Genomic DNA, 15,242 nt, shown 5'->3' with positions numbered 1-15,242 from the left:
AAAAAGATATAAATAAACAATACATTTTAAATATCATAACATAATAGAAAACACATTTTAAATTGTAATAACATTTCACAATATTATTGTTTTTAATTTATTTTTACTTGCAAACTCGGTGAGCATAAGAGACTTGTTTCAAAAACATTTTTTTTTTAATCTTAATGCCCATAATCATTATATAACTGAAATAGCTTGAATGTCAGTTAAAAAAGCAGAAGTCCTCCAGGGTTATAAACAGCAAAGACTACATCAATTCAAAGCAGGACAGTTTATGTACAACAAATGAACATGCATATATCAGCAGAGTCCCATTGGTCTATTACCCATCTCAGAGTTGTAACAGTTTCACCAGATGAAAGTGCAAAGCAATTTCTATTTGCACGGTCAAAGAGAACATCCATTCACACACATGTCACAGGGCAGGAAGTCAACTGTCACTCTCTAACCAATCATAACTACCACAGCTAAAAGATTCATGGACACAATTCAACAGCACGCAACCACTATTGATTGCTAATATTGCAAGTCCAGAATGGCACCAGTGGCGGCTATTCCACAGCGCGACACAGCAATGAATTAAGGGGTCATCTTAAACAAAACAAAGAGTTAGTCAAGCAGGCTAAATGTTTCACAGCACAACCTCTTAAACCCTGAAGCTGAATGCTCACGGTTTTCGAGCTTACATCCCATCTTTTCACTGAGCGCCTTGTAGCCAAGTTGCTATTGGTGCAATAGCATTGTGTCTGCATTCTCCTCACTCCTTGTAGCGGTGCCCCAGAACCTGCCGTTTACCGTGTGGAGTATGTGTATTTTTGCAGCAGTGACCCAGCTGTTACAGGGGAAACAGACTTACACCTCCATTATACCTTGAGAAGAGCCTGCAGCTCTGAACACAGTATAAATCCTCTGGTGAGCAGGCAAGCGTTACTGCAGCAAAATATTCTTTATGTAATCCTGTATACTGACCTGAGTTTTAGAGTAATGCACAGATTAAGAAAAGATAACAATGTTTATGTATTAATCACACCATGCATTAGTAGAGTATACTGGAATTTCAATCAGTGCTCAAACTTTTCGTATGTGTTGATTCTTGAATAGTATGACTTTTGTTTTCTGTTTAAACATGAATTCAATCAGATCAACAGAATTAAAATAAATACAATTTTAACTTCTATAGAAAAGAACTTTATGTAAAGTACTCCAGGTTTGGGCCAAACTCCGTGCTCGGAGCCCTCCCCCGGACAGCACGCCAAATACGCATTAAACTTTACTTCCTCTAATTGTATGTAAGTGTGAACTCGTGAATGAATTAATTCAGTAAGGATACTGATCCTGATCAAAATGAGACCGTAAAGACATTTACAAAAAAAAATGAACAAAAAAGACTTCAAATAAATGCTGTTCTTTTGAAATTTCTATTCATCAAATAATCCTGTAAAAAAGTATCACAGTTTACACAAAAATATTAAACAGCACATCTGTTTTTCAACATTGATAATATTAATAGTAATAATAATAGATCCGCATATCCGAATGAATTCTGAAGGATCATGTGACACTAAAGACTCATAAAGACACAGAAGACTCATGTCATCATGGGAATAACTTAAATTTTAAAATATATACTAAAATGGAAAAAAATTTAATTATTTTAAACTGTAATAATGTTTCATAACATTACTGTTTTCACTGTATAGCCTTGGCAAGCATAATAGACTTCTTTCAAAATCATTCAAAATTATTACCAACCCCAAACCTTTGAAGGTAGTGTACCTGTAATTAAATACATTTTGAGCAGGAAAACATTTGATGTGTTCCCATATTGCAAGTTTGAATTATTTGGACACCTTTGTGGTCTAAACTAGCTAAATGAAATACCATATATTAGCGATTATATACTTTTCTGGATATCAAATCATCTTGGAAAGTACAACAATACGAACCATATAAGTACATACTATATTTATAATATACCTATAGTAATCTACACAAAATCATCAGCATCCCAGATGTAGTGCCACATTTTTTTTTTTCAGTGTAGAGTCAGCAGAAAAGTCTACATGCCATTAAGACTTAATGTCTTCACGTTTTCGCTATTGCTTGGATCGCTAATTCCAGGTGTCTGTAAATTTGAATGCCCCTCATTTTAGGCAGATTGACTGTAATATCTGGGAGTGAAGTAGAGTGACACGTTACTTATTTATCATGCCAATAAACATCCCCAAACTGACATCCCTGTGGTGTTCTTAAGATGCAGTCTTGAGAGAGCTGAAACAGATTAATGAGGGAGCCAAAGTCTGTTCTTTGATCTCAGTGGGATGAGACATGAGATCAATACTCAGACTGTCAGTGGAAAACTCAAGCCTAACCCTGCCTCATCAAGTGCTCCCCTCTCATGCCATATACACCGGTAAGGTTTGCTTAGGTAAGAATATTGCTTTTTAGAAATGATAGTTCAAAAAATTCTGAATCAATCTCTCTGTCGTTGAATCTGCCTCTTTATTAAAAACCCTCACGGTGGATGTTTGATTCTTTCACTGTTCTTTCACATTCAAAAACAGTGGAGAGTGTTTTCATCGTATAGATACTCTCAGGAGGGAAGTCTGTACAGATATTCTATGCAATTAAAATTGCACTCAGGCATAAGAATGAAACAATGTGATTGTGCCTCACCATGAACCAAGGTTTGCTGCCCAGTGTGCGTTACGAAGTAATAGATTGCAAAATGGTTTGCAACCATAGTAAACAGGTTGGAAACTGGTCTGTGGTTATTTTAAGCTTAATTTATGTCTCTCTTTTGCTGTAATATAAATGACTTTTCTGACTAGTGAAATCATAAAAGTAATAAAACTATGATCATGATAAATTGGTTAAAAAAGACAATATGGGTTAATTTTAACAATTGTATTTGAGCGAGTCACTCTTTGTAACACTGCTGACAGAAATAAACTCATTACAACTACATCACAAATAATAAATGAAGTTCTAAAACAAATGTGGTATAATTGGCAGGCACTTTCACAGAAACACTAATGGAAGAAGACAAGCACCCTATATTGACTACATTAAGGCTGAGAGAGGTGGTGAGCATCTCTCATGCAGATGAATTGCTTCCTGCTTGGTAGTATATCAGCAAATACAACTATCTGTCTCATTGTCCACTGGTCCAGAAGATCAGAATCAGAGACCATTAAAATGGTAATCTCCTTTCTTTCCTTATACAGACTTTCTTATGTTTAGACCAACTGTACATGGATTTCAACAAGCCGACAGATTTCAATTTTTTTTAGTGTATCATCATCGTATTGCATTACTTAGTTATTAAATATTTAATAAAAACAAAATATATATAAAATATATATAAAATATATTTTTGCCTTCATGAGATTTCAATTGGTTTCAAGTATTATCTCAAACTGATTTAATATTTAAAATGGAGTAATACATTTAGACTAAAAATAAAATGTAATATCCAAACATTTAATTTGATATACAAAAAAACAGAGGAGCAGCCCAAACCTCAAAAGCACATTATAAGGCCATCAAAGCTGATGAGGGAAAATGATGTGACCCAAAAATAGACACCACACTTGCATTTCAGATGACAAGTTGTTCTCGTGCAGCGCTGCTGGAGTAATGTAGGTTTACAACTGGAACACTCGTCTCATTTCCTCTTTGTCCATTGTCTTTAATCCACTGCAGAGCAATGAATATGCCACATCTATCTGGATAACAACAGGGCGGGTGCGAAAGATTATTTAGAGTCGCTTCTTTCTACATCTTACATGGTCACAGTGAACTTAGAAACGCATCCTGTACCTTCAGCCAACCTTCCAAATGGAGAAAAGCTCCTTGTATTCCCAATGTGGGAATAGGAATTAAACATACCAAAGCTTCTGAGGCAAAAAAGTATATCTGCCCTATTGTTATTCATTGGAAAACAATACGCCCTACAAAAATGTCTAGACTAAAACCTTTTCCTTATCCTACAAATTACATTATTTTTTAAATGGAAATGGAATGGAATGGAATGGAAGAGCAGCTCTAACATCAGAAGCACATAAGAAAGGCCATCAAAAATGACGAAGAACAATTATGTAACCATAATACACTACATTTCCATTCCAGATGATTTGTTGGTTTATACTGAAGGGATCATCAGGGACAAAAATAGTGTAATCTTTTAGAACTACATATAGAAAACTTTAAACTAATAGACTAATAGACACTGACTAACAAATTCAACTATTTCATGTGGTCTTAAGTAAAAAAAATTTTTTAAATGGTCATTAAATACCTCAAAATCACCTCAATCATGTTGTTTAAAATAGTATAAGTTTGTATTACAAAATGTTTTTAAATGTGAAACATTCAAATGAGCATTATGTATTTTGAAGAGTTTGCATACTATTTTTTTAAACACCACAATATAGTATAAAAAAATTTCTTGAGACGCTCCAACCTGCAATGAATGGGCAGATTGATTGAAAGCGGTAACATTACTCCTGCCACTGATGCACGGCACAGATCATAATCCACCTCTCCCCTTCTTTAACCAACAAAATATTAGGTTTAAATAAACAGTTGTTTCTAATGTTGTATAATATGTAGTATTACAACACCCTCTCCCTCAGTCAAATATTGAACAAAACAGCTCCGCAGATGCAGGACTCTGAAAGGCTCTGTTAGCCGCAGCCAGCCTGATCAGAATGTGAAGCAGCTCGCATGCAGCTAATGGCGTATAAATTGGAACTCCACGATCATCATGCATATCTATTTCGTTCATATGAGCCACTCAAAAAAGAACATGGATTTTATCTCCCATAATCATGATTTATTTTTTTTACTTTAAAGCTGTGTATATAACTTTTTAAATAAGCAGTGAAGATTTTTTTGTTAAAAGATTCATAAAAGATGCAAAATCAAAGTATCTAAGGATTCTCAATAGCAAACTGTGTGTGCTACTTTAAGAGAGCAAACATACATTCATATTGCATTTTATTTTCATTATTTATTTATTTATTTATTTTTAATTCAAATTAATTTTGTAGTTTGAAGCAGAATGTTTCCATTGCTTTTGCTTTGGCATAATAATACTTATTGTATTTGTTAGAATGATTATTCCACAAACCAGCTTGGCGCATTATAACTTTGTCTCCCGCTTTCTGCTCTTGGCATTTCTCAGTCAATCTCTTAGGCTGATAGAAGTTACAGTTTTGGATACCAGACAGGGCTTGCCGTTGACAGAAACGGATATCAAAAACACAGAAATTCAGTGTAGGATCAAATATTTCTGACATGGAGATCCATCCAATCTAACTAAGGCTTTCTTCATTTAGAATTCAATTTAATTCAGAAAATAAAAACATGCTTATCATAAAAGAGGTCTTCAAGTCATTGTATGTAGGAACTGTATAAATGTAACATGCTGAGGAAAGCAGGCGAAGGCGAGGATCTAAGTGCAGAATATTTAATAAAATAACACAAACAGATAAAACAGAACTCAAGGAACAAAGGAACAAAACCACAAGGATCACAGAAACAAAAGGGACCAATACATGTACAAGAACTGACAAAGTAACAAGTGAAACACAAGGGCTATAAATACACAGGGGCAAACAAGCTTAACTAGGAAATGAGGAAACAAGATACACCTGGGGAGACGAATCAACATGAAAAACTACATAAGACTACAAAACTTGGCACAAGACAGGAAATGATAAAAGTACACACAAGACAGGATTCATGACAATAAATAAATGGATAGAACAACAAAAAAATAGACCATCACTTTATTGTCCCATCAGCAATTAAAATGCATTTGCTTTTGCTGCAATCCTTGCTTGGTGTGAGGGGTGTTCCTATAACACTCACATTTCGCTCCACTTCTGTGTATGCATGTCCGAAAGATAGTGAGCTATTTGCCAACCACAAATATCTGAAATCTGAAACCCCACTCAAAAGACATCAGGGACCAGGCAGTGTTTATCCCCTGTAAAGTCACTCCATTGCTCCATTACTATTAAATCAAGCACACAGGGTGACCCAGGGGGGAAGCATTTATGATGTCATGGACAAGGGGCATGACTCCTTTGACTTAAAAGAGTATCAAACACTATTAATTATATGTAAATGGATAGCACTGCAATCAGGTACCATATACTGTTTAATGTGTTTGATTACTATGCACAGTATGGGTGAAATACTAATTACTGTTGGTGTTCAAAAAGCTTAAGATTTGGACTGTATCAGCAGACAGTTAAATCCATAGAGGCTTTTAGGAATGCTTAAAAGACTCTGGGATATTCCTTTGGCAGTTACACCCAGGCTGCGCTGCTCTCTACATAAAGGAACATGATGCCACTTGCTTTCATTTATCCATCTAGTGACTCTTATTTTAGCATTATTAACACTGCTGCCTTATCATGACAATGTGGCAAGCAGAAGCTTTAGTTTTACACAAAGAGTGCTCACAGGTGATCAAATAAATTTCTTCACTACAATAATTGTCCACAGTGATTGTAATTACTGTGCCATTTTCCTAGAAATATATGCTTTAATGAAAATATGCATCTCATGAAAAAAAAATAATATTTTTTTTTGCAATTCAAAGACTTGTGATGAAAATTGACTGAAAAATAACAGGGGATGTTACATTGAACATCTTTCCAATTACTCAGAGCTCTCATGGGTCATAAAAAAGGAGGACTGAAGGAGGCTGCACATGTGTGATATGGTTTGTGCATATAGCCCACAGGCTGACTTTTAATCTTCACTTTTTAAATGATTTATGGAGAAACTTTGTCAATGAATAATAATATCAAAAATGTAGCTGTGTAACCAGGCCCATACTGAACTAGAGAATGAACAAACAGAAGATAATTGTCTATATTTTGTTGTAATATATCGGTGCTATAGTTACAATTAGATGTAGATTGAATGCTAAACATATGAGAGATTAATTCTAGAGATATATAATGGTAATCTTTAATAAACATATGGTATTGTATATAGCTGTTTGGGCACAACTTCATAGCTACCATTGTTTTCAGTTTTGTACATATTGTACCAATATTTTCAATAGTCCTTAAATTCATATTTTCACAATTACAAATTGTACAGCTTGGTTGGGAATGACAAGAAAATAATCTGTTCACAAGATATTTACCTTTTTTTCTTTTCATCACATCATAATTTTTATTTCGAGTATTACACCACAACTCAAGGCAATATTTTGAAAAAATAAAAGAATATAACAATGAATAATAACATATTTGTGTTCATTGTACTCTGTTTATATTAATTTACATTGCATTGCATTAATTAAATAGCATTTAACGTATAAAAAATGTAAATTAAAAAAGTTCTAATGTGACCTTCATATAACAAAGAAATCTGTTATTGATACAATATGAAAGCTTTACTAGAGAGGATGAAGGCACTACAGTGAGCAGACCAAGAGCACGCTCCATAATTCTCCCGGGTTTGACAGGCATTGCATCTGAAAGTGAGAGCCTTCATTAAAACCTGCGAATTAGCAAGCAGTCTTTGTGTTGATTATTTTGTGCACTTCTTATTCTCACACCAGTGTCGTTAATTGGATGGCTCCATAAGGGAAGGTTGAATAGAGCCACCCTCTGAGATTAAATGAATTAGTGAAATATATTTAAAAAACTGCTGTTACATCAGTGACTGAACTGCATTTGTATAAGTGCAGCTCTTGCAAAATTTATGAACGGTCTGTGCCTCGATGGACTTACTATAATTGCATTTATTACAGACATTATGACAGATACTGAATTTTATGACCTGTAAATGAGTTTCAAAGGAGTACTCGACAAACAGTAGACAACATTTTACAGAGACTGAGTGCTCAAATATATAAAGCCATAAATCAGGACCAAACCTCAAACAAAGACAAGAGTCTTACCAATTTCCAAATTGAGTGCCAAGTAAATTGGTGGCTACATGCTACATGCTTTGGGGGGTCAATGAGCTTCATAATGTCCTCTCTGCCCTTCTTTCCTTTCATTCACTCCAGATAATCAGTCGTTAAGGCAGCCAGCGCAATACTGCCAGCTGTCAGACATCACAGGCATCAGTGCGACAGTATCAGGTCATGAGGGGCAGCACTAAACTTGCCTCAAGAGACACAGTTCTGCATGATTCAGTGTGTCATGGACAAAATTATTTTCTCTTACTCCTCATACTTTATTCACCCCAAAAATATAGCTTAAATAAAGATAAAAATAATAAACTTAAAACCCATACAGAGTTGATCACTGCAATTAGGGGTGGGCATTATACCGGTAGACATGATTAACCAGTATAAATGAATCAACCGGTAGAGATTTTGAACTATCGTCCCTTGTTACGCTCACAGTTACGCAGTTGCTGTACTAAGCAGTCACAAAATCTTATCTTTTGCATGCATTTTCAAGTATTGCTGTTCAAAAACAAGTTATTTTAAGCTGTTGAAGTGCAGTAAGCAGCGAAAGACAATTCATTTAACTATATGCTTTTTCTCAGCGCTGTCTTAGAGATGCGTGCACATGAAAGCGCGTGAGAACTGAGTGCTTTTTGCCAACTAATTGGGCTTGAACGGTTAAATACACATACATATGTGTCAAAATTACCATGTATTTGCAAGTAAACACAGTCATTTATCCCTTAGGTGAACCTAAACAGCTGAGCAAGAAAACATACGAGTATTGGATCCGTGCAGTTGGTCTTAAAGTGACAGCATCTAAATTTAACTGCTGCCGCTATTAATGCTAATCAAACAACAAGAAATAGAGAAAATTACTCACGGCTCTTGAATGAATCACATTTGTAAGTTTAAGAAGAATAAATGTTTATTTAATTTACACTGTGAAGACTGTGCAGTGTTTTTTATACATTTGATTACTTTATACAATTCATAGTATTTCTTATATTCTTAAGTTTACAGGTTTATTTAATTTTTGTATTTGTTCTATTGTAGTTTGTTTTCCTTTATACTTAATTCGTTTCTTTGTTCTTTCTTTATCACAGTTCCCTTTCAAGGGAACTTCGAGCTGCGTCAAACGCTGCGGGAACGCCCCTGCGTTGTGCGTCATGAAGCACGTATGGAATCAGCCCAATGGAGAGATGAAACGTCATAGGCGGGTGACGTCATCGACCAGGAAACTATAAAGCACCCCAAAAACACAAGCGCATTAGCTTCTGTGCTTTCAGTCGCGCTACATGTGAATCTGTCCCTGTGTGATATTGTCTGTCTTACATACCCTGCACCACACAAACAATTTATCCCTATATATATATATATTGAGAGATTATGGCGGACGAACAGCAGTTTAGAAAGTGTGTTCCTCCCTGCTCGCGTTATTTAACGAGCGGGGATACACATGATCTTTGTGTTGTTTGTTTGGGAGTTCAGCATGCCCAGTTTGCTCTCGAGGGAGCAGACTGTGAGCATTGCGAGCGTTTGCCGTTAAGGACGCTCCGCTCCCGCCGGTCGCTCTTTGAGGAGAGCGGTTCGGTGCGCGCTCCCCGCGGTTCGGGTCCCGCTTCTGCCGAGGCAGAGCGGCGGCGCTTATCGTGGGGATCGCAGATGGATCTCACAGCGGGGTTTGAGACGGGCTCTGCCTTATCTCTCCCTTCACCTGTGAGATCCAGTGCCTCAGTCCCGGGTTCGGAAGCACGCGCTGCGGTTTCTTCCGCTCGGGCTGAGGCACCAATGCTATCCAGTTCTGAGGAACTTGATGTTGTTAGTGTTGAGGGAGATGTGGAGGATTCGCCACCCCACACTCCTGAGAGTGATGAGCTTATGGAGGTGTTAACAAGAGCTGTTGAAAAACTTAATATTGAATGGCCAGTGACTAGACAGGAGTCTGTTTCTAAATCAAAGTTGGATGAGAGATTTTTGCCGTCACGTGTGCAGCCTCCACGCCGGTGCCTGCCGTTTTTCCATGATCTCCACACCGAGGTGTCGAAATCATGGAGAAAACCGGTGTCATATAGAGTGTTTAGTCCCCAGACTTCAACATACGCTAATATTATGGGAGCCAAGGCTCATGGTTATGGTGCGTTGCCTCGTGTGGAAGAGACGCTTGCGAGCCATCTCTCCCCCGAAGCAGCATCATCTTTTAAGGCACCGGCATTACCCACCAAGCCTTTAAGAAACACTTCGGCTTTGGTGGGTAAAGCATATTCGGCAGCAGGTCAGGCTGCGTCATGTCTGCATACTATGTCAATCTTGCAGGCATACCAGGCTGATCTGCTAAGGGACATGAGTGAGAGTGAGGAGGTCAGTACTGACGTAGTTCGCGAACTGCGTCAGGCTGCTGATTTATCCCTGCGTGCCACCAGAGAATCGGCCAAATTAATGGGTCGTTCTATGGCAGCTCTGGTGGCCGCAGAAAGACATTTGTGGTTAAATCAGACTAATATTAAAGAGAGAGAAAAAGCTTTTCTTTTAGATGCTCCTCTTTCTCCCATGGGGTTGTTTGGTGATGCTGTGAATTCAGTTATCGATAAATTCCAAGAAGAAAAGAAACAAACTGCAGCTTTTAAAAAGTTTCTTCCCCTTAAAGTTCATGTCCCTGGGGCTGCTGGGCGGGAGCAGCCCCGGCCGTCTTCGAGCTCATCACATAGAGCGCAGCAGAGGCAGAGTGTCGCGTCTCGTGCTCCCCCTGCTGGACAGTGGGCTCAGCCGCGACACTCTCAGCCGAAGCCTTCTCCCAGTAGAACTGATCTGAGGACAGTTATATTGGCTAAGAAGGCTTCGGCTAAGAAGAAGTCCTGACGCCAAGCCGTTCAGGATGCTGAGGGTGGTCCCCACCGAGGCGGAAAGGTGTTCACCTCTTTTTACGGTGCCCATTCCTCCTCGGTGCCCTCAGGGGCTCGTTCTGCCAACCCCGCCTTTATGCCGGGGCACAGACGATCCCAGCGAGCGCTTTCCCGAGGGACGCTCGCTCCCTCTGAGGAGGGTCTCAGAGCGGTCAGACCAGTTGTTCCCTGCCGGTGCGCCGTTACAGGGCGCTGCGTCTGCTGCTCAAGTTACACCAGAGGCCAGTCTCGAGAGGCTGGTACCCTTAGTAGAATTTCTGGCAGAGTGGAAAAGCCTTCCAAAAATATCTCATTGGGTCCTGCAGACAGTAGAAAAGGGTTATGCTATCCAGTTCAGGTGTCGTCCACCAAAATTCAGAGGGGTTCTGCACACAGTGGTGGGCCCCGAGCAGGCTCTGGTATTGGAACAAGAGGTGAAAACGCTCCTTCAAAAAGAGGCTATAGAACGGGTTCCTCCTCCCAGTTTGGAGTCAGGTTATTACAGCCGATATTTCATCGTTCCAAAGAAGGATGGGGGGTTGCGTCCAATTTTAGACCTGCGCATATTGAATCGCTCGGTAGGGAAGCTAAAATTCAAGATGCTCACTATCAAGCAGATCGTGTCTCAAATCAGGTCCGAGGACTGGTTTGTCACGATAGATCTGAAGGACGCATACTTCCATGTGTCCATCCTTCCACAACACAGGAAGTTCCTGAGGTTCGCCTTCGGGGGCGAGGCGTACCAGTACAGGGTTCTTCCGTTTGGCCTAGCTTTATCTCCCCGCACTTTCACGAAATGCATGGATGCAGCACTAGTGCCTCTGAGGCTTCAGGGCATTCGTATTCTCAATTACATCGACGATTGGTTGATTTTAGCCCAGACCGAGCAGATGGCGGTTCGGCATCGAGATGTCGTCCTAGCTCATATCAGAAAGTTGGGGTTGAGGCTGAACGCAAAGAAAAGTGTATTATCTCCTTCCCAGAAGACCACTTTTCTGGGTGTCGTTTGGGATTCGGTATCGATGCGGGCGCGACTCTCTCCGACCCGCATCGCTTCGATTCTCTCAGCTGTGAAACAAGTGAAGCTAGGCCAGCTACTCACTGTCAAGCAGTTTCAGAGACTGTTGGGTCTGATGGCAGCAGCGTCCAACGTTATACCTTGCGGCCTGTTGTACATGAGACCGCTACAGTGGTGGCTCAGGACCAAGGGATTCTCCCCGAGGGGAAATCCGCTCCGCACGTTCAAAGTCACGCGGCGCTGCCTTCGTGCTCTGGTCATGTGGAGAGAAACTTGGTTCCTATCCAAAGGTCCTGTGCTGGGGGCTCTTTGTCGTCGCATAACGCTAACGACGGATGCTTCCCTCACAGGGTGGGGGGCGGTCATGAGTGGTCGCCCAGCCCAAGGTCTGTGGCAGGATCATCATCTTTCGTGGCACATAAATTGTCTAGAGATGTTGGCTGTGTTTCAGGCTCTGAAACACTTCCTAACAGACCTGAGAGGCCATCATGTGTTAGTTCAATCAGACAACACGTCGGTGGTCTCTTATATAAATCATCAGGGGGGCCTGCGGTCTCGCCGGCTTTACAAGTTGGCCCGTCAGATCCTCCTGTGGTCCCAAGGGAAGCTACTATCTCTGAGAGCAATGTATCTCCCTGGGTATTTGAATGTGGTAGCAGACTCCCTGTCGAGGCAGGGGCCGAGGCCAGGGGAATGGAGACTCCACCCCGAGGTGGTGGAGCTCCTTTGGTTGAGTTTCGGTCGCGCCGAGGTGGACCTATTCGCTTCCAAGGAGACCACTCATTGTCATCGGTGGTTCTCCATCACTCTTCCAGCCCCCCTGGGGTTGGATGCTATGGTGCAGCCGTGGCCGAGGTCACGTCTGTACGCCTTTCCCCCGATTGCTCTGTTACCAGGAGTTCTGGAGAGGGTCCGCCGGGACGGGGTCAGTCTACTACTAGTAGCCCCGTTCTGGCCGGCCCGAGTATGGTTTGCGGACCTGATTTCTCTCCTGGACGGTTCTCCTTTGGAGCTCCCGGTCAGGAGGGATCTACTCTCCCAGGCGGGGGGCACGATACTTCACCCCCGCCCAGAATTGTGGAAACTGTGGGCTTGGCCTCTGAGGGGGCCCAGCTCATAGACTCCGGTCTCTCAACCGAGGTTGTTGAGACCATTCTTAACTCCAGAGCTCCATCCACGAGGAAGCTTTATGCCTTGAAGTGGAAACTTTTCACTTCTTGGTGTGGAGAACACCTGCAGGACCCAGTTAACTGCCCAGTGGGTGCAGTGCTGGAATTCCTGCAGGAGCGCTTCTCCACAGGGTTATCCCCCTCCACACTAAAGGTGTATGTGGCGGCACTAGCTGCTTACCACGTCCCTTTCAGTGGAGTTTCTCTTGGGAGACACCCGCTTATAACTCGTTTCCTCCGTGGCACTTTGAGGCTGAGGCCAGCAGTTCGTACGAGGGTGCCGACTTGGGATCTGGCCATTGTATTAGAAGGTCTTTCCCTAGCTCCTTTTGAACCTATCGAAGAAGTTCCCGAGAAGTTTCTCACTTTTAAGACTATCTTTTTGCTTGCTATCTCTTCACTAAAAAGAATCGGAGATTTGCAGGCTCTGTCGGTTTCACCCTCGTGCCTGGAATTTGCACCTGGCATGGTTAAAGCTTTTCTGCATCCTAGACCAGGTTACGTTCCTAAGGTTCCTACTAATATTGTTAGACCTACGGTTCTGCAGGCTTTCTGTCCTCCTCCATTTATGTCATCGGACCAGGAGAAACTTAATTCACTCTGCCCTGTTAGGGCATTAGACGCTTATGTCCACAGAGCTGCCCTGTGGAGGAAATCAGAACAACTTTTTGTATGTTTCGGGCCACCCAGGAAAGGGTGTCCGGCGTCTAAACAGAGAATGAGCAAGTGGGTGGTTGAGGCTATCTCACTTGCTTATGAGTCGGCTGGCCAGCCTTCACCTTTGGTTGTCCGAGCTCACTCTACCAGGAGTATGGCTGCTTCTAAAGCTCTTTTGTCGGGGGTTTCCCTGAGTGATGTTTGTGATGCGGCTGGATGGTCTTCACCGCATACTTTTATTAAGTTCTATGACCTAGACTTAAGCTCTACCCCTGGGGCACAGGTGCTCTCGTCCTCTGTGCGCTAGTCTCACATGACGGTCATTTGGTCCTATGGCGACGTGGGTATTCGCGTTCCCGCAGCGTTTGACGCAGCTCGAAGTTCCCTTGAAAGGGAACGTCTCGGTTACGTATGTAACCCTAGTTCCCTGATAGGGAACGAGACGCTGCGTCGCTCCGCCATACTCCCGGCACTCCCGTTAGCGCTTCCTTCAAGCCTATCAGAAGCTAATGCGCTTGTGTTTTTGGGGTGCTTTATAGTTTCCTGGTCGATGACGTCACCCGCCTATGACGTTTCATCTCTCCATTGGGCTGATTCCATACGTGCTTCATGACGCACAACGCAGGGGCGTTCCCGCAGCGTTTGACGCAGCGTCTCGTTCCCTATCAGGGAACTAGGGTTACATACGTAACCGAGACGTTTACTTGTTTTCAGTAAGCTTGAGAGTTCTTTTTTTTACTTAGGCTAGTATTATTATTTTTTTTTTGTGATATTGAAAATGGTGACAAGAATTATGAAATTCCAATGGTATATTTTTTTAATATTATAAAAACCTTATTTAAAGCTAAAATAACTATATCGTGATTATATATATATATATATATATATATATATATATATATATATATATATATATATTGTTATCGTTAAATAAAAGTACTCATATCATGATATAATATTTTGGTCATATCACCCACCCCTAATTGCAATTAATTAATAATTAACATAATTCCTCTTTTTTTGCACATGTGCAGGATACGTAGCCTACAGTATTAAGTATTTTATATGGAAATAAATGCAGTCTTCATGGTGTTCATAAGAGACTTCTTTCCAAAACATCTCCAACAATCTACAACAATCCAAAGATAAACGCTCCAACAATAAACACTTTAAATAAATATAGATATTAAATAAATACATTTTAAATAAATATTACATAATTGGCCTGTCTCTATGTTAGATTATAGAGCTACTGTATAGCTACTGTATTACTGTCTGCAATGCCTTATTTTGGATGAAAATGTGTTATTGTTATAATTTCCTGATTGCTTTTATTTGCCAATTTTTGGACAGATGAAGTATTCTATTAGCAGACTCATCTGTTCTGCCCATTAATTGTGTGCTATAAACCAAACAATCTGCTCCTAATTGCTTGCAAATTCCCAAAGACTAAACTTAGAATATCGCCGAAAGGTGAGCCCCAACTGTCAGCAGTCCCTCAGATGCACTTTAATCACTGGCCTGTTCCTGTCATACAATGACCATATGTTGATTGTTTAGTGTTCAGCATTTCGTTTTCCCACCAA

General features: G+C 40.6%; 1 protein-coding gene across 4 annotated transcripts in view; it reads right to left on the bottom strand.

Moving 5' to 3' along the window:
• The window catches only part of gpm6ab (glycoprotein M6Ab), a 92,722-nt gene that overhangs the window by 10,440 nt on the left and 67,040 nt on the right, over positions 1-15,242 (bottom strand). The gene's annotated exons all lie outside the window — the stretch shown is intronic.

The sequence above is a fragment of the Siphateles boraxobius genome, unplaced genomic scaffold (genome assembly GCF_051911475.1).
Source record: "Siphateles boraxobius isolate OS27281-9 unplaced genomic scaffold, OSU_SipBor_1 29, whole genome shotgun sequence".
In the NCBI taxonomy this organism is placed as follows: domain Eukaryota; kingdom Metazoa; phylum Chordata; class Actinopteri; order Cypriniformes; family Leuciscidae; genus Siphateles; species Siphateles boraxobius.
The sequence above is the reverse complement of the archived record's forward strand: the minus strand, read 5'-3'. Positions and strand labels throughout refer to the sequence as shown.